Source organism: Phyllobates terribilis, unplaced genomic scaffold, assembly GCF_046119375.1.
Source record: "Phyllobates terribilis strain yellow unplaced genomic scaffold, ASM4611937v1 Scaffold_211__1_contigs__length_3443825, whole genome shotgun sequence".
NCBI lineage: Eukaryota > Metazoa > Chordata > Amphibia > Anura > Dendrobatidae > Phyllobates > Phyllobates terribilis.
The window spans coordinates 3,038,038-3,056,221 of NW_027362971.1; the positions used below are offsets into that span (position 1 = coordinate 3,038,038).

General features: G+C 44.7%; 1 protein-coding gene across 2 annotated transcripts in view; it reads left to right on the forward strand.

Annotated features, from left to right (window-relative positions):
• Positions 1–18,184, forward strand: part of PC (pyruvate carboxylase) — a 416,466-nt gene that overhangs the window by 293,898 nt on the left and 104,384 nt on the right. The gene's annotated exons all lie outside the window — the stretch shown is intronic.

Genomic DNA, 18,184 nt, shown 5'->3' on the forward strand with positions numbered 1-18,184 from the left:
ATACAGAAAGGATAAGAAGCCGAGGACATTAAATACATAAATATGAATGGAGGCAATCTTTGTGTATGAGATACTATACCAGGCAGGCAACAGATGTTACGGCGTTGCGCTGAATGGATACCATCACCATAATAAAGGGAGCACATGTCTCCAGTTTAACCCAGCGCTCATTGCCTTCATGCACAATGGCTGCAGGCGAATTTTAATAAGAATCAGTTTTATGCATTATTTTTTATGCATATGATATATTTAGGTCTACAGATCTCTACATGAGCACTCTATTTCCAGCTTGGCAAGGGACCACCTGTCCACAGAATGGGGGATACCTTGCTAATTCCAGGGCTCCATCTGCTGGGACTCCGCCAGGATTGGGGAGTGGCTGCGCATGCGCATTATTGCTCCATTCGACATCTATAGGACTATCCGTGATGGCCAACGCCGTACTTGGCTTTCTCCGGTAGTCCCATAGACAATGAAAGGAATAGTGGCTCGCATTTGTGGTCACTGCTTTATTCTAGCGGAGAATTTCAACGTGCCCCATTTTTTTACATTGATGGGGAGTCCCAGTGGTCATAACCCCAGCGGTCTATCCCATGGATAGTAACAACTTGCCCAGTTGGAAATAACCCTTTAAGAATGTTATTTTCTGTATCTGAGTATATTTGTGTCGTATTCCTATCTATTTCTGTTAACTGCTTTTCTTCCGGTAATGTACCACTGGAGTAAGTCCAAGTTCACACGTCACAGATTTGATCCTCAATAAATCCGCATCAAGAGATCACAATGTAATTCTCCACTTAAAAATTAGTCCGGATTTGTTTGCGGTGGTGCGGATTGCATTGTCGATGGAGTTGTGGATTTTCTTTCAGAAAAGCGCGTTGCCAGGGTCAATCTGCAATTTTAAAGGGGACCTGTTAGTAGGTCGTCTATATAGTAAGCCGTCTATATAGACATGCAGGTCATAGGAAGCTGCATAAACTGATACCTTGGTATTTGTGATCCGATGTTTTATTCCAGAGAAATCCACATTTTTCTTAATATGTAAATGAGCTGTTAAGATCTATGGGCCGGACATAGATCTCCCTGAGAATCTGCCTCCAGAGCTTATTTCAAATGAAAGGGAGGTGTTACCAGTGTGAGACATGTAGAGTAGGCGAGTCAGTCATTACATGTCTCACACTGGTAACTCCCACTTTCATTAAAAATAAGCTCTGGAGGCAGATTCTCAGGGAGCTCTATGTCCAACCAATAGATCTGAACACCTCATTTACATATTAAAATAAATATGGATTTCTCTGGAATAAAACTGCATGCCCATATAGTCGGCTTAGGAGGGAAAAATCCTACTGACAGATTCCCTTTAAAGCCGCATTTGTGGGTTTTAATTGCGGTTGAACAGGTTCTTTGTGGATTATTAGCAAATTCTTCTAATTAACATTCAGTTTGACAGCTAGATAATAGACATGCTGTGGCTTGAAAATAATCAAAGCATGACCAAATCTGCAACGAAACAGATCCACAACATACGAATGGGGTATTGATAAATAATTTGTTTGTATTTGACTGCGGATTTATAATGCGGAATTTGCAATATGTGAAGTTGGGCTAAAGTTGTATCTTATAAAGCAAAGGGGTAAAAAAAGCATCAGCGCCTCTGGTGGGAGAGTTTGTTATTAAAATGTAATTTTGCATCCAGCTGTCTACAATTGCCATGAAGCTAAGGATCTGTTCATATCCTGTTTCTGCCACACATTTGTGGATCCATCATGGGTTCCATCTTATCTCTTGAAAAACTGGATTTTGATGTGCCCCTGGGTGGAGCAGTAGAGTTTAATTATCAAATGGAATCCAAAAAGTGCAACTTTATTGTCACGGGTGTATCAGGTTTTACAAACAGTCATTCTGGATCCGGCTGTAGACTGTTTGTGCACTTGGCCTTGTAGACACCTTCTTGATCCTTTCATTATTCCTCCCTCTCTAGGACCCAGCGCTTATCTCTACCTTTTGCTGCTAATTAACACACCCTTGCTGGATCTCTCTGGTGTCTTCCCAAAGCTAAGTGTATCCCCTTGTCTGTTTCCCTTGTTTGTCTTTAGTCGCAGTGGGGCTGTCTAGTTCTCACCCCTCCCCCTCCCTACCTAGGGTCTAGCTCTAGGGTCAGCCAGGGCTAAGGTATCCTGCTCGGCGAGAGGTGCGGAACCTATTTAGGGACGGTAGGGGAGCCTAGGAGTCTCCACTCCCCCTTTCCCTAGTTGCTGGTCTCCCCCCACACACACTTTTCCTGTCATCGTACCCTGGGTCTTTCCCATGCCTAGCCTGTCACTTACAATTGGCTCGTAGCTTCGAAGACTGATGACGACGAAATGATGATCTAATAATCGTGCAGTAAACAGTTATAGTTTCCGACTTCAAAGACTTGAACGGCCCAAAAAAATCTAAAGGCGGAATCCGAAGTTGAATGTTTTGGACTCTGTTTGATTAAAGTCTATGACCCCGTCGAGGTCTAAATCTCATTTTTGGTGGTTCAGATGAAAGCCCTGGAGCCACAAACATGATATGAACCTGGACTAATATATGATGTTCTTTTTCTCCATCTTGGAATCTATATTGGGTTGACCGGCATCTGCAGACTTTGTTTGGACCTTCCATCTGAGCTTCCGCATTGCACTTGCAGAATTTGGCTTTTGGTCTGATCGGAGACAACAAATAATTTCATTAAAAAGTCTAACAAGATGAGCAAAGCCAAGACCGTCAACATTTTGTGTAGAGGTAAACTCTGAAATATTGTAAGATTTGCCTTCAAGAAGAGGCCAAAATGCCTGTCCATGTGAACTGGACGTTTCCGCGTGGTCTTCGTGTAGAACGCCATTAATCACACGGTTTTGCTCCCGTCGGATTGCCGGTGCCGACGTCACGCTGTATCCTGCCGTCTGTGTTTATACACAAGGCTTGGCATTGTTTATGTATTTAAGCAGAAGCTGTAAAACTCGCACAGATTGTGTGTGAGATGCTGGGAACATTACATCCACTTCAGTTTAATGTACTGTTTGCCGGCGAGCGTCTGAGCCTTCATGAGCATTTACCTACCAGATCTCTTCTGGTTTCTTATGTTCTCAATGTGTGGACTGGTTTGTACGCGCAGTTATCACAGGGGGCGTTTTCACGTTTCAAAAATGCAAAATATATGCAATTTTGTATTAGCTTGCGGAAAATCTGTTGCCTTTGGCAGTGCCAGCATTGAGCAGGAGATTGTGCATGTACGAGCGGTGGATTTGAGATCTGTAGCATATCATGCTTTTGGATGTCACTGCAAATTTCACACTTGGCAATGCACAGGGCAAAAACTATGGCGGCTCCCGTCCACCTTCTTCCCGTTAACGCTTGCTGGAGCCCTGTTGTAGGAGGTTTACAGTAAATATGTTCCATGGGAATGCACCTACAAGGTTCTAAAACCTCCTGGGTACATTCCCACGGAAATAACTTCCTGCAAACCTCCCACATTCCTTGTGGGTGCATTCCCACAGAACGTTTTTACTGCAAATCCCCCATGACTCTTGTAGATGAATTCCCACGGAACATATTTACTGCAAACCTCCAACGACTCTTATTGGGTGCATTCCTGCAGAACGTTTTTACTGTAAACTTCCCACCACTCTTGTGGGTGCATGCCCGCGGAATATATTTACTGCAAACCTCCCACGACCCATGTGGAAGCATTCCCGCGAAACATATTCACTGCAAACCTCCCACGACCCATGTTGAGGCATTCCCGTGGAATACATTCACTGCAAACCTCCCACGACCCATGTGGAGGCATTCCCGCAGAATATATTCCCTGCAAACCTCCCACGACCCATGTGGAGGCATTCCCGCGAAACATATTCACTGCAAACCTCCCACGACCCATGTGGAGGCATTCCCGCTGAATATATTCACTGCAAGCAACCCACAACCCTTGTGGGTGCATTTCCGTGGAACATATTCACTGCAAACCTCCAACGGCTCTTATTGGTGCATTCCCACGGAACGATTTTACTGCAAACCTCCCATGACCTCTGTGGATGCATTCCTATGGAACGTATCTACTTTTGACTTCCTGCGACCCTTGTGGGTGCATTCCTAAGAAACATATTTACTGTAGACCTCCCACATCCCTTGTGGGTGCATTCCCATGGAACGTTTTTACTGCAAACCTCCTATGACCTCTGTAAGTGCATTCCTACAGAACATATTTACTGTAGACCTCCCACGACCCTTGTGGGTGCATTCCTACGCAATGTATTTACTGTAGACCTCCCACGACCTTTGTCGGTTAATTCCATTGGAATGTATTTATTGCAAACCTCCCAAGACCCTTGTGGGTGCATTTTGCACATAACCCCTATGAGTGCAATTCCACAGAACGTACTTACTGCAAGTTTCCCACAACAGTGGTCCCGCTACTGATAATCTGAGGAAGTTTCCACTATACCATCTTTGGGTCTCCATTGGGCAGTATGTTCGGGATACCTGGATTAGCTCAATATACTGCCCTGCCATGATATATAGTACTGCGGTGTAGAGCAGCATACGTTATACGAGTCCGAGCTTAGATCGGGAATTTACAGTTTGCAGCACAATAATGAGTTGTGCATTTCTTCTGACAAGTTGCTATAAATTCTTTTCCTGCCATTCAAGAGACTTGAAAAGTTGCCTGACAACCCCTGTGGGAGCTGTAATGGTGTCCGTATCGCTCGTCATCTAGCTTTCACAGAATGGATATCATTTAAGAAATGGCAAAAAAAAAGACCGCTCAGCTTCACAGAACGGCGTTGTAAAGGAGCACTCCAGGATTTATTTACTTTTTAAGCGTTTTCTCGGGAAAATGGTTCGAAATTAAAAATCTTACAAATCGATTTTATTCCTGTTATATCGGCTCATTTCTTTTCTTTCGTTCACACCATGTGTCTCGCACTCTGACTACCCGAATCACACCGCAACTTCATTGCGTACGGAAGTCATTGTCTCCATGCATTTACGCGAGACGCACATTGGCGCTCTTGTAAGAAAGCATACATGCTGGCCACACTGAATGCAGGTAAAAGGCAAATTCACGTGGTCCATCTGAAAGAACGGAGCTGATGAAACCCTGCGGCTTTCAGAAAAGAACACAGGACCGTGCCGCACAGGAGACTTGTTGGAAAGGCGGGTTCGTGGCAGCTTCTCCCATCCGCTGCCCTTGAGTGACTGGTCTCTCCCTGCGTGAGTGTATAGGGAGAGAACTGTCACTCAAGGGGAGCGGACGGGAAGAAGCCGCCAGGGACTGAGCCACACGGGAGACTAGTTGGACAGGTGAGTTCCTGGCAGCTTCTCCCCTTCCTCTCCCCTTAATTGACCAGTTTCTCTCTGCCTGAGTTTATAGGGAGAAACCGGTCACTCAAGCGGAGCGGGCGGGGAAATGCCGCCTGGGACTGAGCTGCACTGGAGACTAGTCGGAAAGGTGGGTTTCCTGGTAGCTTCTCCCTATCCTCTGCCCTTGAGTGACCAGTCTCTCCATGCGTGAGTGTGTAGAGAAAGGCCTGTCACTCAAGGAAAACGGGTGGGCAGAAGCCGCCGGAGATCGAGCCATACAGGAGACTAGTTGGACAGGTGGGTTTCTAGCCACTTCTTTCTGTCCGCTGCCCTTGAGTGACCAGTCTCTCTCTGTGCGAGTGTATAGGGCGAGACCTGTCACTCAAGGGGAGTGGGCGGACAGATGCCGCCAGGGACTAAGCCGCACAGGAGACATAGTCGGACAGGTAGATCCCCTACGGTTTCTTCCAGCCTGCTTCCCTTGAGTGACACATCTCTCCTTGTACATATACGCAGGGAGAATCCTGTCAGTCCAAGGTAGCAGGCAGGGAGAAGCTTTTGGGGACCCGCCTGTCCGACCAGTTTCCCGGTGCCTATTAAATTATGTTTTTCTCTGAAATGCAGCAGCATTTCAGAGTTAAAAATACATGGCTGAAATTGTGCAGCCAGTGTCTCCTACATGCTGCCTGTAGATAGGCACCTGTATCAGCTGTCAGGTTCCCTTTTAACTAGCTGAGTACTCTGCAGAATTGTTACAAATCAGTCAGAGCTCCTGGCTATAAAGGTTGTCTGTTTTCTGTTACATATAGGACCAGTGAGGAGGAAGGGGCAGGGTACACACTTTTCCACAGTGTGGAGAGAGAAGAAAGCATCTACAGTCTTAGGGAGGGTCAAGAAAAAAAAGGCTGCAGAAAAGGCAGAAATAAGTGCAGGATAGAAGCTGTGCTGATCTGAACTAATGAAGGCAGCAGCATTCTGGATACATGACTCAGAATCCCATCTAACCTATATTACCGGGAGGGACCATCCCACAAGAGAAAAATCTGAAGCTTGAATCAGGATGTAGACTGCATTGCCATGGGATCTAAAAATGAATGAAGGGATGAAGATTGCAGGCCGAAACTTTGGTAGTTTGAAAAATTATTTTTATACCTCAAATGCCTTAAAGAAATCACCACCTTTTGGGAAATGCATCCCCGTGTCCTTATAGTTACTGTTGTATAAGGGTACTGCTATGGTCTTCAGTTTTCTTGCATCATAGACCACATCCTTCATGTAAAAACCAATGTGATAATCTCAGATTTCACATAAAAGACCATAACACCCATTTTTGGCTTATAAAATCCATATACATTGTAACTACCACCAGCATTTGCCATGACACTGGAAACGCGTTGGCATATCCCATCTCACCTGTTCAATGAGGGTTGCTAAGCAACCAGTGATATAAAAGATAATCTATCAAGGAAGTCATGTCTGGCGATATAAAGCAAGGCGGATAATGTTGTAATGCGGCAGAGCAGCAAACAGTCGTGTTTAGAAGTAAATGGGATTAGAATTTCTTTTGAGGATCAATTCTCTTTTTGCTTCCATTTCCATGAATAAAGACGAATTTTCGGTAACGAGGAGCGTGTCAGATGTGGGACAGCCCCGGCGATGGCTAGAAAGAGAATTTTACATGCTGTAGGCTCGCCTCATTGTGAATACTGGATTCCTGTCGGCTTTGAAGATCTGCCTTTTATTTCGAGGATAGACAAGTCTACGAGTCTCTTCTGAGAACTCATTTCTTTGCTCCATTTTAGGGGAAATAATTCTTGTTTTGACTGCAAATAACAAATGTTCTGTTGGAATTCGATTAATGGCCAAATATTAAAAAAATGGAATCTGGAAAGAAAAAAAAAATTACGAAGAAATCTTGGTGGATTTTGGTTAAGGAAGGTTTGTCAGGATACATCACTTGTATATGTACATAGCCATGTTGGATGGTGTGGACCAGGGGTGCAGTCTTGTAGTCCAAGGGCCATATTCTCATATTAATCCCCTCTTGTCATAGGATGTATTAATACGTCTGTTTGTATGGAACCGTCCCAGTCATTGAGCCCATTTCACACGCTGCAGATGCCGGCTGTGTTATACAGCCGGCATCTGCCTCTAACCGCAGCGAGCGGAGCTGGCTCTAATCACTGCTGCTTAATCCCTTTTAATGCTGCTTTAAATCTCAGACTGCAGCATTTTAGGGGGTGTGCTGTATCGGGCAACCATCGTCCCACCTGCGATGATCTCCCAGAGTGTCAATGGGTTGCTTTAACATCCATGGTTCTGCTGAAGGCTCCCATGGTTGCCAAGTTGGCTCTCCAAAATTCTGCCAATTAAAAAAAAAAGAAAAGTCAACTCTGATACAGGTCGATCAATAAAAAATGAGAAAGTTACTTGACTCGGAAATTGGTGACACAAAGCCAATTATTATTTATTTTTACAAATTTCTCATTTTTCTTTTGTTGAATAATAAAAAAAAAAAACCTTTAAATTCAGTATCACCATACGTGTGCTTACATTGAGAATAATGTTGCTTTTTTATTGTACAATGAATGCCATAACAGCAAAACCTCCAAATTAACAATTGTCACATATGTTGTTTTTTTTACCTTGAAAAAGCCACCGAAACGCGTTGGTATAATAAAAACCTTTTATACCATCAAGGATTCTTCATTTCCACAAGCGCAGCCCATTCAGTGTAGATCATCAATTATATTCTCCGTTATTTTAGAATTTGTCAATCTGATATTCGTAACTCCAGCTCAAAGTCCTATGAGGGACGTCTCAAAATCTCTCCATGCCTTAAGATGTGGACATTTTTTTTCACCGAGGACATATTTTTATGTCTGGTTCTGTGCACCGCTGCACTTGGAGCACACGGTAGACTTCCGCTTCTGCTCTTGTGTTGCGCTCGTTGCTTGTGTATTTGCTGTACACCTCATTAACAGAACAGCTAATCTGACATTTCTACATCTCAGTAATCAAAGGAACAAATGTTATTAGCTTCGAAAGATCTTTGGAAACGGGCTGACAGTAGAAGCTTCCTTCGTGACGGTGTCTTGTGTGGATGAATTACAGTCATTGCTGCTTGGAGAATATCCTAAAGCTCCAGCAGCCAGACCTCCAGTTCACGAGCTTTCTTTATCTAGCAATTCTATCCATGGGAATATGAAATGTTACCCTTATCTTAGAATTACCTTGTTAATGTGTTTCTGCTACCTTCAGACCGTGATTTCAGCAGGCAGCAGGAAAGCAGCTTATAGGCAGATGGCGGGATATGTTTTCTATAGAGCAAAAAACAAACAAACACATGTATACACACTCGGTGTACAAAAACTATGACTCTAGCTAATGCGCTGAGGGGTTGGGAAGGCCAAGATGATCTTGCCATCAAGGAGAAAACCTTGCCCGTGTCGTAGACTAATTCCATAAGAGCTTAAATAAGCAATGGGATGGGAGAGCAGGTTTACTCCGCTACCCCTAAACTTACTGCCATGGTTCCTGATGGTCCCAAACTTACAAACATTCCATTCCAGACCTGACCTTGCCTCCAAGGATCCCACCTTGCCTCCAAGGATCCCACCTTGCCACCAAGGATCCCACCTTGCCACCAAGGATCCCACCTTGCCACCAAGGATCCCACCTTGCCACCAAGGATCCCACCTTGCCACCAAGGATCCCACCTTGCCACCAAGGATCCCACCTTGCCACCAAGGATCCCACCTTGCCACCGTCTTAGACTAATCCCATAAGAGCTCGAACAAACAATGGGATTGGAGAGCAGGTTTACTCAGCTAGCCCTAAACTTACTACCATGGTTCCTGATGGTTCCACATTTGCAAGTATTCCATTCCCGACGTGACCTTATCGCCCGTGTCGTAGGTTAGTTCAATGAGAGCTTGAACAAACAATGGGATTGGAGAGCTGGTTGACTCTGCTAGCCCTAAGCTTACTACCAGGTTCTTGATTGTCCCACACCTGCAAACTTTCCATACGCAACATGGCACTTTTTGACATCATGGGGCAAGTTGCTTCTTGGATGCACAGTTTTCTACTTGTTGGATATTATGACACGTTTATTTAATAATTGTGTATCCTCCTGAAATTGGTGTGGACACTATCTTAGATTTTAAGGAAAGGCTACATCAGATGACAGCTCATCAAAAAAATCTTCCTACGCTCACCGCCTTGAAGGAGAGCTATCCAGAGAGCAGGTTATTTTGGCTAAAAGGTTCACCTCAGTCCTCTACCGCCTGGACTTCTTGCCAAGTTTTCTCTGATGAAGCCGCCTTCAGACTGTTGACATCTGGATGAATAAAATAATTGTCCAGAGAAGAAAAGGTGAGTGCTGCCATGATTCCTGTGTCATACCAACAGTAAAGTATCCCGAGACCATTCATGTGTGGGAACTTTTCATCCATGGAGGTGGATCACTCACAATTTTGTCTAAGATCACGGCCATGAATAAAGACTGGGATCTAAACCTTCTCCAAGATCAACTTCTCCAAATGATCCTGGAGCAATGTGGTGATGAACAATGTTTTTTCCAACATGATGGACACCAAGACCATGTCCCAAGGCAAAAGTGATAATTAAGTGGCTCGGTGAATAACACATTGAAATTTTGGCCATGAAACTACCCAGATCTCAATCCCATTGAGAACCTGTGTTCAATCCTCAGAAAATGGGTGGACAAACAAATACACAGAAAATGTGATCAACTCCAAGCACTGATTAGACAAGAATGGGTTGTCGTTAGTCAGAATTTGGCCCAGAAGCAACATCTGCCAGGACGAAAGGCAGATGTCTTGAAAAATAAGGGCCAGCACTGTAAATACTGGGTCTTTCCATAAACTTGATGTTTTTGTCTGTAAAAGTTTAAAACTTCTGAAATGCTGATAATTGTACGTCAGTAACCAGAAGAACATCCGACTAAAAGTTCTAAAAACATTGTAGTAGCAACCTCTGTGAAAACCAAAATTTGTGTCCGTCTCAAAACTTTTTTGGGGGGGTTTTATAGCCTCATAAAGATTTATGTATGCCTCTCTCGAGTTCTGCGTTTTCTTTGAATACCCATTTTTAATTTCCATGTTTGTAGTCTAATGTAGTCTTGCGTAAAAGAGATCATCTATAACTCGGGTTGGCAATGGAAGGCTTAAAGTTAATTAAATCTCCCTTGAAAAAATGTGAATTCATCATTTTGCATCCCAGATATGCTCTGTGATTGCAATGATGCTGCAGTGATGAGTTTAGATCTTTGATTTGTTAAGACACCATATTAATTGGTTTGACACTATGTTAATGCGCTGGAAGCAGGGAACTGTCCTCGGTAATATCTCCTGAATGTAGGTCACAACATTTCTTCTGTCCATTTCATGAAAGAGAAACCGGGACATTGTCGCTAATTATTTATTATTATTATTATTATTCATTTATATAGCGCCATTGATTCCATGGCGCTGTACATAAGAAGGGGTTACATACCAAGTAAAAATATCACTTACAGTAAACAAACTAACAATGATAGACTGGTAAGGAGGGAAGAGGACCCTGCCCTTGCGGGCTTACATTCTACAGGAATGGGGAGGAGACAGTAGGTTGGGGGTTGCAGTAGCTTCGGTGTTGAGGCAGCGGGGTCATGGCAGGCTGTAGGCTTTCTTGAAGAGATGGGTTTTCAGGTTCCGTCTGAAGGATCCGGATGTGGTGGATAATCGGACGTGTTGAGGCACAGAATTCCAGAGGATGGGGGATATTCGGGAGAAATCTTGGAGGCGTTTGGGTGAGGAACGGATAAGTGTGGAGGAGAGAAGGAGGTGTTGGGAGGACCGGAGGTTACGTGAGGGAATATTTCGGGAGATTAGTTCAGAGATGTACGGAGGAAAGAGGTTATGGATGGCTTTGTAGGTCAGTGTTAGTTGTTTGAACTGGATACGCTGGGGAATGGGAGCCAGTGAAGCGATTTGCAAAGGGGCTTAGCAGAGGAGTAGCGAGGAGAGAGATGAACAAGTCGTGCAGCAGAGTTGAGGATAGACTGGAGGGGGGCGAGAGTGCTAGCAGGGAGGCCACAGAGGAGGATGTTGCAATAGTCGAGGCGGGAGATGATGAGGGCATGCACAAGCAGTTTAGTAGAGTTAGTGTTGATGAAAGGACGGATTCTGGAAATATTTTTGAGCTGGAGGCTACAGGAGGTGGCGAGAGCTTGGATGTGGGGTTTAAAGGACAGGGCAGAGTCAAGGGTTACTCCGAGGCAGCGGATTGTCGGTACAGCGGAAAGAGTGATGTCATTTATTGTGATAGAAAGATCAGGTGGGAAGGATATGCGAGATGGTGGAAAGATAATGAGTTCAGTTTTGTCCACATTGAGCTTGAGGTAGCGGGAGGAGAAGGAGGATATGGCTGATAGACGTGCTGGGATTCTGGACAGCAGAGAGGTGACGTCTGGGCCAGAGAGGTAGATCTGGGTGTCATCAGCGTACAGATGGTACTGGAAGCCATAGGATTTTATGAGCTGTCCCAGGCCAAGGGTATAGATTGAGAAGAGTAGGGGTCCTAGGACAGAGCCTTGAGGGACTCCAACAGAGAGGGGGCGGGGTGAGGAGGTAGCGTGGGAGTGGGAGACGCTAAATGTGCGGTTAGAAAGGTATGAGGAGATCCAGGATAGGGCAAGGTCTTTGACGCCAAAGGAAGAGAGGATCTGTAGTAGGAGGCAGTGGTCAACTGTATCGAAAGCAGAGGACAGGTCAAGAAGGAGTACAGAGAATTGTCTGTTAGCTTTGGCTGTGAGCAGGTCATTGGTGATTTTGGTAAGGGCAGTTTCGGTGGAATGGTGGGGGGCGGAAGCCGGGTTGTCGAAGAGAGAGTTAGATGAAAATTGGGAGGAAAGTTCAGAGTGAACGTGTTGCTCAAGGAGTTTGGAGGCAAATGGGAGCAGCGATATGGGGCGATAGCTGGACAGGGCGGATGGGTTGAGGGATGGCTTTTTGAGGATGGGCGTGATTGTGGCATGTTTGAAGGCAGCAGGGAAGGTACCAGAGGATAGTGATAGGTTGAAGAGATGGGTTAGGGATGGGACGAGTGTGGGGGTGAGGTTGGGGAGGAGGTGGGATGGGATGGGGTCGAGTGCACATGTGGTGAGGTGTGATTTGGAGAGGAGACGAGTAAGGGCTCTTTCCATGATGTTGGGAAGGGAGGTTATGGGGTTAAGGAAATGGTGTGGAAAACAAACGGGTTGTGGTGGTCGAACAGTAAAGACTTGCCGTGTTTGGTCAATCTTGTTTTTGAAGTGTGTGGCAAACTCCTCGGCAGAGATGAGGGAGGTCGGAGGGGGCAGTGGAGGGCGGAGGAGAGAGTTAAGTGTTGAATAGCTGTTTGGGGTAGTAGAATAGGGAGGATATGAGAGTTGTGAAGTAGGCCTGTTTAGCAGAGGTGAGTGCTGATTTGAATGCGAGCGTTGCTTGTTTGAATGCAGTGAAGTCTTCTTGAATATTAATGCCTGATAGATATTGTGTTGCCTTTGTGACTTCAGATCTACAAGTGTATATAAATAAAACTTCATTTTCCACGACTAGAACAATGGCAGCTGAGCTGGTTTTTGGGTCTTCGTCCACTTTGTGGAACGAAGCCTTTGGCCTCTACTCAAGTTCATCACGGAGCAGCAAAGAAAGCCCAATGGTAGAGGATGGTGCTGTGCCAACTGGACTTACGACAGGACCCTCCATTGACCTGGTTATACTTTATCGGAGATGGGTACTAAAAGCTGTGTTGATGATTCCTAGGAGGATGATATATTTGTAAACCCACATTCATGTTCATGGGTTCCGTCTAATATTACAATTCAGTCTTTATGATATAAAGGGGGTGTGTACCCACCCCCCTCCTCCCCCCCAAAAAATAACATAAATGGGCATAAAAACCGAATATTTTTTTTATAATGTTTTTCCTATAATAACAGAGGCCCTATTACTAGGTATCCGCTCCGGTCACTAGTTTAGCAGTCCCACTTCCTATCCTGTGCTCTACACGAGAGTATTCCCTTTGTTGGCACTTGATCATATGTATGAAAGAGCCCTTCTGACTGCTGATTTCAACAGCTAAGCCAGCCCCCTTCTCTGTCTACTCATTGGCTATAAGAGAGACAAGGAGGCTTGCTTGGCTTTTGAAATGAACCAGCTAGTCTCCTTCGCACTTGACTATGGTCTGTTGCTGACACACAGACCTCTCTGATGTTGAGAAAGGGTACAGAAGTGGAATCCTTTCGACTGAGGGTCCTATTCATTTCAGCAACCAAGCCAGCCCCTTCTTTATGTATTGCCTCATTACAACAGCTGAACAAGTGTCCTTTTTTCTCAGAGCCAATCAGTCAGCCCCCTTTGCAAACATCACAGATCTCCTGCTGACAAATGGAACTCTCCAATGTGTCACTCACAGGACGGGATGTGGAGTTTCTGAACCGAGCCGATCGCTGTGGACTGAGGACCTCCTCTGTCTATTTATGGGCTGGAAAAAGGAGACTTGCTCAGTCTTCCCCTTTTTCACACAGCACTGGTCTCATGCCAACATGCACTGGACCGGAAGCGCGAAGTGGAATGGCCAAACATGGGATCAGAGAAAAGTAATAACCGATGGCCCTTCTGATTGCTAATTTTAATATCTGAGCCAGCCTCCTTCTCTGCTATGCATTGGCTGTGAGAGAGAAGGATACTTGCTCAGCTTTTGAAATGAACCAGTCCGCCTGCCCCTGTCACCCACAACACTGGTCTCATGCCAACATGCACAGGACTAGAGGACCAGAAGCAGAAAGTGGAGTGGTCAAAATAGGTATCGTAGCAAAAACTTAACAACTGCTGGCACTTCTGATTGCTAATTTTAACATCTGAGCCAGCCTCCTTCTAGGCTTTCTCATTTGTTGAAAATAAGGCAGCCAGCCAGCCCCCTCGTTCATAGCACTGGTCCATGCTGACAAAAGGGAACTCTGATGAGCAATAAGGGCAGTTGTTGAACCGTTGATTGAAGCAGATCTGTGTTGACCGAGTCAGTTGGCATAGTTGAACTATACAAAGTTATTTAACTTATTAACACACATTTGTGTTTTTTTTTTCACCAGATGGCCCTTTTAATTAGAACTTAGCTGCAATGGCAGAAATGTCCCATAGACAAGCGTGGTGCTAATTCTTTTCTCCTACAATACCTTAAAATATGTAAGGAAGTGGGTAGTTTCACTCTTTGGCCCTGAAGAGGCATCACAGACTTGGGGCTCATTGAGATGTCTGATTTATTTATTTTTTTTCCATGTACGAGAAAAACGGACCAATTGTTTTCGGATCTGACTTTGATCAGTATTTTTCTCCACCTTCTCAATTCTGACAGTCCGTGAAAATTGGACCGCACTCAGATGTCATCCAAGTGCAGTATGATAGTTTTCACGGACCCATAGACTTTCATTGCCGAAAAATCACAGACCTGTGAATGACCTTGTAGACCACACATGTCGAACTCTGGCCCATGGGTTAAATCTGGCCTTCAGGGTGATTTTATTTGGCCCTCAACACCAGAACCACCACCCCTATGTAGGGCTATTCTGTATGGAGGATTATGTGGGGCCCATTATTCTGCATGAAGGACTATGTGGTACCCATAATGCTGTATGGAGGACTATGTGGTGCCCATAATGCTGTATGGAGGACGATGTGGTGCCCATTATTCTGTATGGAGGACCATGTGGGGCCCATTATTCTGTACGGAGGACCATGTGGGGCCCATTATTCTGTACGGAGGACCATGTGGGGCCATTATTCTGTATGGAGGACCATGTGTGGCCCGTTATTCTGTATGGAGGACCATGTGGGGCCCATTATTCTGTACGGAGGACCATGTGGGGCCCATTATTCTGTACGGAGGACCATGTGGGGCCCATTATACTGTACGGAGGACCATGTGTGGCCCGTTATTCTGTATGGAGGACCATGTGGGGCTCATTATTCTGTACGGAGGACCATGTGGGGCCCATTATTCTGTACGGAGGACCATGTGTGGCCCGTTATTCTGTATGGAGGACCATGTGTGGCCCGTTATTCTGTACGGAGGACCATGTGTGGCCCGTTATTCTGTATGGAGGACCATGTGGGGCCCATTATTCTGTACGGAGGACCATGTGGGGCCCATTATTCTGTACGGAGGACCATGTGTGGCCCGTTATTCTGTATGGAGGACCATGTGGGGCCCATTATTCTGTACGGAGGACCATGTGGGGCCCATTATACTGTATACTGGTGGGCCCGCGACTTTGTCCAAGTTTTTCATTTTGGCCCTCTGTGTGTTTGAGTTTGACATCCCTGCTGTAGATCATCACAGGTACAAGTGCCATCCGTGAAAACCATGGATGGCACTCGTAAGCGAAAATCGTCCGTCTGCTCGATGCTAGTCATTTTTTTTTTCTTGTAGCACAATTGGACTATGTAAAATTTTTCATCCAAAACGATCTAATTGAAACTGAAGTGTGTATCAATAAACTAGGAATAATTCCATTTACGATGAGTGAATAACATTTGAATGTCTTGGGCCAAACCTGCCCTGAATATAAAGGACCCGTCGTGAATAGAGGAATGTGCGCCGCGCCGTATTTTTCCTCCTTCGCTGTGTGATTGTGCCGTATTGTAAGGCTCCCTCCTTGTGCTGCATAAGCCTTCTATAAACTAATCTTTCCAGCCCTCGAACAGATTTAGACGTTTTGCACTAAACGTATTTCTTCAATAAGATCTGTACAAATAGGGAGCAGTTAGATCGGAGCAGCTACTCAAAGAAAACCGTTTTGTCAGCCAAACCCCGGCTATGGTGAAGCAAGATGCATGTTTGTTCTGTAAAATGTAGTTTGGAATTATTCACATCCTTCAGCAGAAGTAACTGAATACTTCAAAGTGTTCCTTCACTTTATTTTTTTCTTTTGGGCGTTAAAAAGACCCCGAGCCCTCTCGCTTCTGTTTCGTTACTTTTACATTCTGCATGCGACTTCCAACCGGCTTTTAGGATGGACCGTTGTGGTTCCCGGTGATGCATCTTTTCTGTAAATTATATTACAAAAATGGGGGAAGGGAACAAACAACTCATCCGAGCTTATATCTATCACTGTAAAGTGTTTTTCACTCTAAAATGTTTTATTAAAGGGAACCTCATCAATCTCCAACTTCATTTCAAAGTGAATCTGTCACTAGGTTTTTGCTACCCCATCAGAGAGCAGAATAAAATAGAGACTGAGACTCTGATTCCAGCGATGTATCACTTACAGGGCTACTTGCTGTAGTTTTGATAAAATGATTTTTTTTTCTGCTAGTTCTCTGAATGTTGAGCAGTATATAACCCCGCCCCTGCCACTGATTGGCTTCTTTCTGTGTGCACTGTGAGAAAGCTGCCAATCAGTGATAGAGGCGGGATTATACAAAGCTAGTAAATATGGAGGACTACATGGCAGCAGGTTACTAGTTCTCTAGGGATAATTTCCTGCTGATAAAACTGATTTTATCAAAACTACGACACACAGCCCAGTAAGTGACACACATCTGGAGTTAGGGTCTCTGTCTATACAGCATGCTGCTCTCAGATTAGTTGGTAAAAACCTAGTGACAGATTCCCTTTAAAGGGGCTGTCTGGTGTTTTATTTTATTTCTTCGGCATGGGTTGTTTAAAAAAAAATTCAATCGGAGACCTACCGTACTTGGCTGCTTGTGACTTCGGGAGGGATGAATGTGAAATCCAGATGTTACATGACTACTGAAGCCTGTGATTGACTGCAGCAGACCGGTTCCTGGAACAGCGCATCATGAGATGTTACTTTTGACAACGTTGTTTTCCAGTCTCCTTACCGCTGCCGACAATCAGAGGCTCCAGCAGACCTGTCATCTATTCCGGAGCTGGATTTAAACACCGAAACGTCCATTTCTGCATCCAGAAGGGTAACGGCAGTTGACAATGCCTTCATTTGTTACTCAATAACCCAAGTCTAAGAAATACATTTTTAACCACCACTTTAAAGACCATGTGGAGCGGAGCCATATGATGTATAATTTTGCAGCATTACTTGTAACTTCTTGATTAAAGTCCAGTGGGAGGAGTCACTCATTGATCTGTAGATTTTTCTGTATGAGCTTGCAGACAAAGGTAGATGTTAGAGTTGAGCAAAAAAGATTTGCGGGACTCTGCTCCAGCACTGTGGGAGTAATCCTAGCACTGTGGACCTCCTCCTTCCTTCAAAGTCCCTTGTGCCTCTTCTAATTAGTAAGATATATTCGACATGCATGACGTCCTGTGGCCTATTAGTAGAGGTGGTGGAGATGTCGCAATGATCTCGTCTGATGGCAATGGTCTACCAACGTCTACCAGTTTTCTGCAATTCTTTTTACTCAACTCTATTAGCAGGACCTCCCACTGGACTCCTAAGCATTGAAAATGTACATCAATTTGCTCAAGTCCTGCTCTAGAACACGATTTAGGTAGTCTGGAATGGTACTTTCATGGTGATAGCTTTCCGTTAAGATGACCTAATTTTGTCTGATTTATGGCTTATTCAGACATCAGTATTTATTTTTTCACGTACAAGGAAAACTGAGCATTGACCCACTCTTTTCATATGTAACTGTCCGTGAAAATCGGATGCCTTCCAGGTGCTGTCTGATTTTTCTTCATTAACCCATAGACTTACATTGCCAATTCTGATCCAACTCTCAGATTAGAGTCTATGTCTTCGCGATTTTACATGAGCCACTCTGTCTGTGGAAAATCACGGACATGCAAATGACCCCATTCACTATTGTAGGTACGAGTGCTA